Source organism: Saccoglossus kowalevskii, chromosome 10 (assembly GCF_978046115.1).
Source record: "Saccoglossus kowalevskii chromosome 10, keSacKowa6.1, whole genome shotgun sequence".
NCBI classification, from domain to species: Eukaryota; Metazoa; Hemichordata; class Enteropneusta; family Harrimaniidae; genus Saccoglossus; species Saccoglossus kowalevskii.
The window spans coordinates 32,534,486-32,544,715 of NC_140650.1; the positions used below are offsets into that span (position 1 = coordinate 32,534,486).

Below are 10,230 nucleotides of genomic sequence, written 5' to 3' on the forward strand. Positions count from 1 at the left end.
ACGAGAAGTCTTTCATATAGACCATCAGACAAACCAAATACATGCAGTACAGTTTTCAGTCTTCAAGGCCTGCTACCCTTAAAGTCATACTGATATGTATCTAGAAGTATACACCTATATACGTATTGCAGGACATGTTGACGCTAGATGGCGGTATTGAAGATTGAGTATATTTTATATTATAGATTATATGATGCGCTGATGATGTTATTAGAACAACTTCGTTTGTGATTGTAATGATTTATGATTGTAATCAAATGTACAAGTATCAACTCTTTCACGCCACTCAGAGTGGAACTTATACAGGTTGTCGACATGATTCGAAATATATCACTATAAATAAACAAATAAACAAATAAATAAACAAATAAATAAATAAATAAATAAATAAATAAATAAATAAATAAATAAATAAATAAATAAATAAATAAATAAATAAATAAATAAATAAATAAATAAATAAATAAATAAATAAATAAATAAATAAATAAAGTAATAAAGTAATAAAGTAATAAATAACACGCCAGCATACTTGGCGTTTTTCTGATCATTCTTCTATGATATCTAAAAACACATTGGTAACGTATAGTATATATAAAAACATACGTATTGAGTATTATACGTTTGATATTATTCGGGTTATACTTGTCTATGATTAGTTTATTATTGTGTAACGAGGATACCGCCATACCTACATTTTTATAGTTTCAGTTGTTGTATTTTACATTATTTAATTTTCCGAAATTTGAAGCCAAGTCTACTAAAACAATCCGTTGGAAATGTCATTTCTTCCATTCACCATTAAAAAAACTTAAAATAAATCGGATTTCATATATTGGGTCTAAAATAGCAATGAATGTACAATTAGCTTGTTATCATGACATAAAATAAGTTGCCTCTCAGACTTGAAACGGTGTAAGGACCTTGAATCTATGGGTTTAATAAAGTAATGACGTACCTGTCCCACCGGCATTATAACTGACGATATGCAAATTAGCATATTATTCATGATATGCAAATCACATATAAGCAGAAGCACTGGTTGACTGAGCTCGGTGTATTGAAAGAGTAAAATGCTTATTCTTTAAGGTCGTTGTTATTACGCACGTTTTAAAAATATCGCACGTAATGACCGTGAATTACATTGCATTGCTCTTCGTTCTGTTTGCTGCATTTCTGAACAATCAATGTGAGCGAACGCGCATTTGTCAACATTTGCGCATAAATCTAATGAAATTAGGTTATACTAATAAATGATCAGAATAATAATAACATAATCCCGGATACTCGCACTGTCGTTTGTGGGGCATGGAATCTGATCATTCTGAACACAGGATACACATAATAATGTAATCATGGCAAAATATAAATTTTCAAGAACAGATAGGCGTCATATTATAATTTTTCAAACCTAAAAAACTGCGGAACCTACCAGAAAAATATGTGTGGGTTGGGACAGGTGGTGAAATTATCTTATACTTGCTTCAATTCCCCCCCAATTAATTTCGTGACGTTATGTAGTTGATTTTAGTAAACTGTTTTTATTTTTCACTTCGAACATCCGCCCCTTAGGACAACAGTCATCTGAGAGCAGGTGTTTTATTCGGCGTGTCTTGTGTATGTGTGTCTCTGTACTCACCGCCAGTCTCTTTTTAACTAGCATTTAACACATTTCAACTACTAGCCTATAGTGAGAGATCTGGGATCAGCGGCGTGATTTATATGAAATACATTTTGTACTAATAAACCACTATCCAACACAGTCAGCAACAATAAAGCGTACTTCAGTTAATAATCGTATTTAAATGTAATCGTTCGAAAAAGTACCAAGTTTTCATTCAACTTCAAACATGACATTGTGATCGGCCCACGAATCTACGGAATGAGTGCATGTTTGCAATCAAGGAACACAGCGACTACGATCGCCCGCCAAGTCAAGTCAAAATACAGCACATACTGATCTAACTCATTATTACGTAAAACTACTATGAAGTTTGAGTGTATATATATTTATAATGCGTTTATTTCGACCGCGCCTTTGTGAACCTTGCTATACCGAGAATTCATAAATTTCTCCCGGTTCCCACGCCTAGAAAATATCACCGTGGAAGGGGTAAGCCCTTGCTGACGTCAATTGGTCTCCAATCGTGTATGTCGCTTCTTTTGATTCATGTTGAAAATAAGTCAAGTGGGAACAAGAGTATAATGAAATTTGTTTTCAATAATCTACTCTAATCCTATTCATTCGTGTTACTTCCCTGTTACGTGTCGTGATATTCTGTTTATGATACTCAAATAGAATTAAGAACGCAACGACCTAAACACAAGTGCAGTCGTTACTTCAGGCGGAAAATACTGTTGTATTTTCAGACTTGAATTATTAAAATGTGGATATTATCTATAGTATGATAAATTAGTTGTCATCTTGCATTATGCAATTTATCCTTTTTTCATAATTTGTTCCTGATATGATATGAGGTTTAATGAATAAGAGGTCTTAGATTATGTCATTTCAGGAGATTTTTTTAATATATTCCTTTAATCTGCAGAAGTGGTTTATAAAATGGTTCGTGCAATCTGATCTTGCTATATTGTTTTCACTCGCATAAACTTTAGTTTTCGTTTATATTAATTCCTCTTGATTTGTATCTAGTAATATGAAATATAACTGCCCTTTTCCTGTTTTAGTCTGTCACATTGATTAGCAGTATACTCATATTCATCGCAATAACATCATGATCGCTGGAAGCACCGTGCAACGTTTTCAACATTACCCATTTGACCGCATGTACCACGATACAAAAACCCTTACCATTAAGATAGCAGAAAAAAAAATCTATATTTAGCGCTAGAATATTTGGTACGATTGTACAGTGGAACGCTGAGGCATCAATCAATAAGTGGGCAGTGATTCGATTGAGACAGTGCATAGTATCGCTCACGACGACAGCCTCCAATAATGCGATGATGAGTCTGACAATAACATGGAAATTGCGCGGCAGGTCCTCGTTATTATGTGTATTGAACATAAACTTAGACAGAGTACGTACGTCAGACAGCATACGAGTAATATTATTATTTCGAGACAATGAATTTCGATGAAAGACGGTTAATGGTTGTACATGTTCCAAATTAATAACCTTAAAATACTAAACAAATTAGTTAGATATATTTTGTTTGTTTTTTCTTGTTATCGAAACACATTTACTTATGTCTAACTGTATTAAATTCATATTATATTTACTAAGTGGTGTGTGCATTCATCAATATAACTAATGGTGACGTGCTTCGTGAGTACAATCACATATAGGCCGCCGTGACGCACACATCGTCTGCAAATATCTAGCTTAGGCGACACCAAGGAAAAACCTTGACTTGTCTGAGTATTCTGTAACTAAGTGATACAATTCGATAATTCGTCACATCCATAATTTATAATTATCTATTCTAGAATCGTTTTCTGCCTTGACCGCAATTACGTGCTCTTTGACATCAATTGCAACGAGGCAGTCACGTGATCCGTATCGACAATGATATATAATATCAGTAATAAATTTCAATTGTGTAATGAATCGTACAAATAAAAGTTGTGGCTTTTATTTTATTAAAAATTCCACATGATTGCTAGGTGCTGCTAATCTCTATTTGTTATAATACAATTCGATTCAGCGTGTGACATGGATGGAGACAACAAATATGAACTTATCCGGACTCAATATCATCAACCGGACCGAAGTAAACGGTTTTAATTTCGTTACGTTTTCTGAAATAATCACTGTCACCGATTATCGTTGATGTGATTATTTTGAGCTTAAATCGGAAGTTATTGGCGAAAATCAAGGAAATGTGTTTTCACTAAAATGACCTTGAGGAATATGGGTCAAATATTTGAACCCACGTTTTCTTATTGTTTAATCACATACTGTGAAATACGACATACGATTTCAAATATATAAACGTGTGAAGTATTCATCAGGTCCATGCAATGGTATATGATACGCCCAGCTTGTCAGTATTCAACGGAGTAACAATACGTGGCTGGCTTGTTTACTCTGAATACACAGTAATTTAGTGGGTGATTTATAAACGGAAAACATGCATTTTAACCAGAAATCAAGCAGAGTGTGTTTTTGTTGCACACAGCAAGTGTAATTAACTTATAAATGTATGTGTGTCGAAAATATACATAGAGGGCGCACTCAAACTTATGAATTACTAGTGTCGTATATAGCAAATAATACTCTATGAGAGACATATACCTTATCTTTCATTGAAAAAGATTAACAAGAGTAATATCAATCAAATGACGACGAGTTACATCGCCACAATAAGCTGGCCTTGTGAATGACACATAATCTACACACTCCAAAATGTTCCCATGCAGGTTTTCTTCAGAACATGACGCCAGTTGTTTCGATTCGTCTGCACGTCATTCTGGGAAGACCCATGTCGGATACTTGAATTTATATGTTTCGAGGTTTGTGTGTAAACAATACATTAGTGCACTTATATATATATATATATATATATATATATATATATATATATATTTCGAAAGATGAATGTTTAATACTGTACAAGTACTGACCGCTCTGTTAGTTTATTTGTTCCTAACACTAGAAAAGACTGTCACATTACTACACTCCTTAGTCAGCGTACTGTGGAAGTCGAAAGTAAAACAAGTAAGGAGTAAGCCGCACTCTGGCAAACGTTCATCATGTCTATATCTGCCTAATTGACCAGTAAATATGGACAGTTAGCAGTAAATAACTAGTAAATCGGGCAGATAAATTACTAAATAAATATAAAAAAAACGATTCAAGAGAAAAGTTACAGAAAATAAAATAGTGACGAGACAAACAGTGGTACAACTAGAAAAAAACATGCAGTGAAGATTAAAATTGGTATAAAGTATATTTATTTTTGCTAGATAATATACTGAGGGATTATGGCACATTCTTTGATATATAAATATCGTTTCGCGAGTGTTGTCGTGGGTGGCCGTCACAGGTATATTTGTCGAAATGTGCGACCGTGGTGAATATCTTCTATTACTAAATAAGCAGCAGGAGTATTCTGGTAATGCGGTATGGCATAATCGGCGTAAATTTGTGTTTGATCACCGATGAGGGCGCAACAAATTATGCTTGCTTCGTGCCAGAATCGTCGTACACTATTATGTTAAAACTTTCACCTGGCGAAGAACGAAGGTGACATATCACGAATATCCCCTCGATATTGTGTCGTATTTACGAGTGATCTTGGTATCATAAGTAACGACACGATATCACGGTGTTGTCGTGTAATAACCTCTTTATCACAAATGCTGTGGTACAAATACAGATCTTTTCGCAGCAAATTTTGTTATTTCCTTTGGTACTGAAGAGTTTACTGTGAACGACACACAGCGAAGTTTGGGAAGTTTATATTTGATGGGAGAACCACGATATTGCATTTTAGTAACGATTTTGTTATGTATTGATTGAATAGTGTGCACCAGTCAGTGATCAAGCAATCTGATTAAAATCTGATGTAGTGTACGAGCTTTAATTATTTTGGCTATAAACTTATTTTAATTTTATTTTTTATTACTTTTGTTATTAATGCCTTTTTTGTTTATTATTTTACTTTGATTTTGTGATTTATTTTAATTCCGCCCTACATACATCTGACCCTATGCCTATGTAACGAGATTTCAACGAGGCCCACTATCGACGATTTTAGTCAATGAATCCCAGACCCCCTTCTATAGCGCACATGATGGCGTCACCGGGCAGGGTCAGGTGGCAAATACACTCAAATAAAATGGCGGATTATACCGACGTTAGCGACCGAGAAAAACATGGCTTTTCGGTAAGTTTATCATTGTCAAATGCAACGAAAGTCATTTTTTTATGTTTATATTGTGGCTCGAATGGTTCGAGTTTAGATCGTTATTTTGCGTAGTTATTGTGGGAGTGACGATTTTGTTTCCACCGGTTCGACCGAACACCGGTGTCATTTTCCAGCTGCTTGCCCTAGACACGGGTGATGTTTTGTTGACGATCGGGCCAAAATCGTCTACGGTTATTGAAACCGTAGCTGTAAATATTCATCAAATTTTTTCAAAATTGTGTACATTATACAATAAATCTTTTTTAAAGTAATTTGGCTGATTTGGACTGGAATAAAATATTTTTTTATTTGGAACACATCGCAATTGATCAGGAAATATTTGTTTGCTCCAATTTTCTGCGTCGATGCCGTGGGCCGGTGACCGTTGTACAATTTAAAATCAGTTTGCATTGTTTACTATAGCTGTTTACAGTGTTCTAATCATTACGATTTACTTATTTTTTGCTTCCATTCTAGATAATTATGCTCAATGTTTGATGTAAAATTGAAGCGATGACTGAACAAACGAACCTTGGCTGGCGAAGATGTATCAGGGAGTGTACACATTTGTTGGAAGTGAAAAAAATATTCAATGTAATGACAAAAATTGTAAAATGCTGTGGAATTTCCTTTGCAAAAAGAAATATACTAGCAATTTTCTATTAATGGTTTATTCAAGTGGGCAAAATATAATGTACAGAAAGATTGCCCGTAGAGTATCGCTACACTGAAAAGTAAGCAACCGACAGCCTGCATAAAAGGGGGCTGTGATTGGCTGCCAGTGTTACTTACGCGAGATTTGAACAGGACTTACATAGGCGTCGGATCAGATGTATGTAGAACAGAATTAAAAACAAAATCTCAAAATCAAAGTAAAATAATAAAAGTAATAAAAAATTAAATTAAAATAAGTTTATAGCCAAAATAATTAAAGCCCTTACACTATATCAGATTGGTGATCAAGATGAGTAATCTAATAGCTGAAATAAACAAAACAACTTTATTATCTGACACTAAATTACATACAATCGTACATAATAATGTGCATATTATATAATAAATTATCTGCTCCCTATAATAAGATTGATTCTTACTGATTACTGTCGCGATAAATATTTCAGTTATGTTACCAAGTACAATCACGCATTTTATGTGTTGAAGCCACATTCTCAGGAAGGGCGCCGCCACAGGCTACATAACAATTTTTCTTATCGGTAAAGCGCCTCCCGTGTTCCAGAACATAACGTTCAAATGCACGTGTTTCAAAGGTTTATATAGAGTAATATGATTTATATTATGTGAATGGACAGCACACATTTATAACGTTACGTATTGAGCATTGAATATATGAACTTTGACTCCAAATAGGAAATTCATACTTAGAAAATATAAGAGGTTACGAAAAATAAGGAGCTTGTTTTTGTATCATATGTGTATTTTAATGAATAAAAAGTGAACACATGTCACGTACACGTTGGGAATGCTAACTTTCAGCAATGAGAAAGATGATATTCCACTTGTAATAAACATTTTCTATAAATCGTACTTCCGTGTAACAATTACAGTTTTAGGAGTTTATTTTATTTTAAATGACGAAAACCATACAAACGAATCTGTTTGATTTAAATGATCTTTTTTACACCAACCTGCGTCATTTCGACGTCGCAAAAAGAGGCGTCTCTAGAGGGCACACTTTTCAACATTGGTGTTGAAAGATATGCATGTATATATCTATTTTACGTGAGGTCAATAGTTATACGACAATATAATAATACACAACGCAACACTACAGAGAACATAATTCTCGAATTATTCTGACTTACCAGACACAAAACCAAACACATACCACCCAAAGGGCAGAAACATTGTTCAAATTAGGCAGCGCTCTCTAGCAAGGTAGATGGAAATGTACACCACTAAGCCTGGAATTATACGTATATAGCACACGATATATAAGTGCAAAACATAAGCTATGCAAGTACGTTAATGAATGCTCTTTTTAGACAGTGTAACAAATCAGAAAAATAAAGTACTAGGAATTGAATTACTGAAGGTCATGAAAGTATAAGCAAAGAATTGGTTTGTAATGTAAGACAATTTGGGAAAGTATTATCCATATGTTCAGCCTTACAGACTTGTCAATTTCCACGAACTACCACAACTCATCTTAGATGTTTGACATGACCTTAGACTCGGAAATGTGTGTATTACGTTCCTCCATATAAGTTAGTTTATATATACGCTAAACTATCTACGTGCTACATTGATATTGATTTCATTTAAAGACAGATAAATAAATATATATGGTATACTGTATATATATATATTTACAATTGTTGAAACGAAACGCTTAAATAAATCTTTATACATCTGATTTTCTAAAATATGGCGTGTTGATTTGTGCACAACCTCAACTGGTCACATGTCAACTCGGGTTGTGCAAAAAAACGGATATAATAATTCAGTTATTATACCCGAGAATGTCCATATTCAGTTTGAATTTTGTTTTTGTTCTGTACTGAAAACAGATAACTATTCGGGACTATGAGATACTTATATAGTCCTAAACATATATGTCGAAATATTTTTAGTACTTTGATCTTTTTCCGCGGTGATAATTCCTAGTCAATTGTTCTGCGTGCGAAATATTTTTTCATAGAACAACGAAACATATATTTTGTGAACATACTGATAGTTTACAGTTTGAAATAAAAGTGATATTGCAAATACAGTAAAACGAGTACCGAGAAAAATATATTGTGACATATGCATTATGCGCGGTCGGTCATAGAAATGGTACCATCAATAACGCTTGGGCCGGTGCTTGTCGGATTTCGCTTTCTCGTGTTCTCGCTAGAGTCGGAGGCCGATGCCCACGACGGGCGTTCCCTCTGTTCTTTCCGACAACAGCACGTTAGACGGCGGAAAGCTTTACGGAATTCCCGGTTAAGAAGTGCGTATAGGATTGGGTTGATTGTACTGTTTACATAACCCAACCACAATAATAGTGCAAAGGCGTCGTAAGAGACGTTACATTTACCCAAGGGACAGAAGGTGAAAGCGAGAAAGTAAGGTACCCAACATATCACAAAACAGCCCATAACAACTGCTAATATTTTCGTAGCTTTGTGCTCATCCACAGCTGATTTGCTCTTCAGGATAACCGACTCTCGTCTTTGGGTAATAGCTCCCGCATTTATCTTGCGTGCTTGTTGCCTGGCGATCATCAGTACCCTTAGGTAAGTCACACACATGACAATAAGTGGAATAAAAAATAAGACTATCCCGTCGACCAAGCTGTATGTAGGATTGTGTTCGAAAGCACACTGAGTCGGCGTTGCGTAGTTCTGAACGTTGCCGTCTTCCGTGTTCCATCCCAGATGTAAAGGTACGAACGAGATGAGAAAGGAAACCAACCACACTACTCCAATAAAAGTTAAAGCTCTTCCGGATGTCATCTTGACATGATATGTCATTGGGTCTGTAATTGCCATGTATCTATCAATACTGATAGCGAACAAACTCAGCATGGACGCAGTGCAGAACATAACATCACACGATACGTATATGTTGCAAAAAAATGGACCAAAATCCCAGACGCGGCGCAGTTCATAAATGGCGCTGAACGGCAACACTGCGATTCCCACTAGAAGGTCCGCCACCGCTAGCGATATTATATAATAGTTACTGACCGTTTGGAGTCGACGATTCTTCAGTGGCGAGAGAATCACAAGTGCATTTCCGAATATAGTTCCTATAATAATAACGATTAAGAGAAACCCTATAACAGCCAGAACATGCTCAGATCGTTTACCCCAAAGATTCGAATATGGGTCGTCCGCTGTCACTGTGTCATTCGTAGTGTTACTAGACATATTGCCTATCAGATTAGCGAACCGTCCCTGCCTGAACTCTGTCTCCATTGTTTACGACGTATATAGAATATCCACAAATGTAAAATCCCCGAGGTTGTTTTTCCACCGCTACTGTATTTACACATGACCCATTCTCCGGGCGCCGCTAACAATTCAAGTCGGATTGACTCACTTTAGAAATGCCTGTTGACAGAAAAAAACAAACATACACTCCTTCGTTAAAGCATTGTGGGTTTCGGTGATGTGTAGTGACTGGTGAATTGCGTCATGTCTTCAAAACAGCTATGGGATTGACTGTACATCAGTGTGCGGCGATAATTACATTCTTTCACGACAGGCAACCGGGAATTAGTACACACTTAACACATACAAGTCGTGGGGCGTTGTTATACATCGGCATTAAATGGGAGTCAGATTTCGTCACTCTGTCCGTGGATTCGTTCTCCAGACATGACTGAACCGATTTTGTACAAAGACAAGT

General features: G+C 35.5%; 1 pseudogene; it reads right to left on the minus strand.

Annotated features, from left to right (window-relative positions):
• Positions 1 to 8,178: 8,178 nt before the first annotated feature.
• On the minus strand, positions 8,179 to 9,800 carry LOC100368958 (histamine H2 receptor pseudogene; annotated as a pseudogene).
• Positions 9,801 to 10,230: the final 430 nt, after the last annotated feature.